Source organism: Pristiophorus japonicus, chromosome 23, assembly GCF_044704955.1.
Source record: "Pristiophorus japonicus isolate sPriJap1 chromosome 23, sPriJap1.hap1, whole genome shotgun sequence".
Taxonomy (NCBI): Eukaryota; Metazoa; Chordata; class Chondrichthyes; family Pristiophoridae; genus Pristiophorus; species Pristiophorus japonicus.
The window spans coordinates 55,492,132-55,494,103 of record NC_091999.1 but is presented as its reverse complement, the minus strand read 5'-3'; the positions used below and the strand labels follow the sequence as shown (position 1 = coordinate 55,494,103).

At 43.6% G+C, this 1,972-nt stretch overlaps 1 non-coding gene across 1 annotated transcript; it reads right to left on the bottom strand.

Moving 5' to 3' along the window:
• Positions 1-1,470: 1,470 nt before the first annotated feature.
• Positions 1,471-1,551, bottom strand: trnas-aga (transfer RNA serine (anticodon AGA)). The gene has a single exon. It is a non-coding gene; the product is annotated as a tRNA-Ser (tRNA).
• Between the last annotated feature and the right edge of the window lie 421 nt (positions 1,552-1,972).

Genomic DNA, 1,972 nt, shown 5'->3' with positions numbered 1-1,972 from the left:
AGACAGCGAGATAGATACAACGAGAGACAGAAAGTGTGAGACTGAGAAGGAGAGGCAGACTGAGTGAGAAAAAGACTCAAACATATACATAAACAGAGATGTGTGTGTGTGATCTATTAAGAGAGAGAGGGAAAGAGTGATATAAAGATAATGATAAAGACAGTGACAAGAAGACAGATGGAGAGAGAGCGATAGAGACTAAAACAGAAAATGATGGAAATACTTCTCAGCTTACAGGCAGGGACCAACAGAGACAGGCAAAGACATGGACTGACCGAAATGATGGGAAAGACAGAGCCAGTCAGACAAAGAGTCTGAGAGAATCCAATTGGAACAGACGTGGCACCGTGAGAAAGAGACAGATTGAGAGACAGAGACAAACAGAGAAACAGGGACAGATAGAGTGAGTCAGACTGAGAGAGACAAAGACTCAAACATACAAGCACATACACAACTCTCAGAAGAGAGAGAGAGAGGTAGAGACCGAGCGACGCAGATACATTTCACAATTTCATTTCTTTATCGGTTCAGAGTGTCACATTGTTACAGAAAATTGCTGATTCAACCGATGAAAGTCCCGTCTCACTGATCAGAATGGGAGGAAATCCGTGTTCAATTAAAGAGATACCAGGAGTGGGGTACGAACCCACGCGGGAAAAAAACATTAAAATTTAAGGCCAACGCCTCAACCACTCGGCTATCCTGGTCCTGTGAGAACCTGCATTCTGTCTCTGTGAGAATCTGGGCTTCAACCCCAACCTCACATACAAACACATGCACATCGGCTTTCAGTGAGCATTTACGAACATTTTTAGTAATATTGAGACGGGAGCAACTCTCCTATTCTTTTTCGAGTAATGTACTGGAACTTTCATATCCACCCGAGGGTGCAGACGGAGCTTCAATTTAACATTTCATCCGAAAGTCAACAGCTTCAACATTGCAAAATTCCCCAAGAGCTGCACTTGAGTGTTAGCCAAGATGATAATGCTCAAGTCTCAGAAGTGTGACTTGAACACACAAACTCCCGATTCAGTCGAGAATGCTGCCACTGAACCAAAGCCGATACAAAAGTTCACAACCTTATTATTTCCCCCAAGTCTTTTTTATAAGTTCCACGACATACCAAATTCATGGTGATGATTTCCACAGACAGTTGCACATACACAGAGACATATATAGAGATAGACAGACACAGAGACACGCACACACATAACCAAAAATTTGCACGCACCAACGGGCATGCACAGATGCCTTCGTCATCTCGAGGGATAGACAGGCTGAATCACTGTCGCAACTTTGACTGATGTTTGCGATTTTTGAAGCGGATGTATCGTGAATATTGCAGATTAGTAAAAATGAGAAAAAAATGTCAGTGTTGAAAGGTGTGGGACGTTATTCCATCCATCTCAGGATCAGTTTGGCAGAGAACCGGTTAAATTTTGAAATGGAATGAAAAATGCTGAGAATCGTAGTCGGCAGGATTCGAACCTGCGCGGGAAAACCAAATGGATTTCTAGTCCATCGCCTTAACCACTCTGCCACGACTACTGTGTCGCTTCCTTTTTAAACTTGACTCAGAAAAAACTCAGTCATCCATCTCTGTGTTGCAGACGGCTTACTCAGTCATCCATCTCTGTGTTGCAGACGGCCAAAGACTCCTGAAAAATTCTCCGTTTGCTAAAAATCTGGACGAGGCAATCTCATCCACCTGTATTTTTACAGTTCCATATTACTCTGGAACTTTTTAACATGCATCTCTTCCAAGAAACAGAAGTAAAATTCGACATTTAGAAACAACTGCCTCCCCGTCGGGGAATTGTACCCCGGTCTCCCGCGTGACAGGCGGGGATACTCACCACTATACTAACGTGGAACTGACGTGTACCAATTCTGTCAGAGCAGTAATCGAGTCACTGTGAACAGAACTGGACACCAGGAGAAGTCGATAGACACATTGAGAGACAGAGAC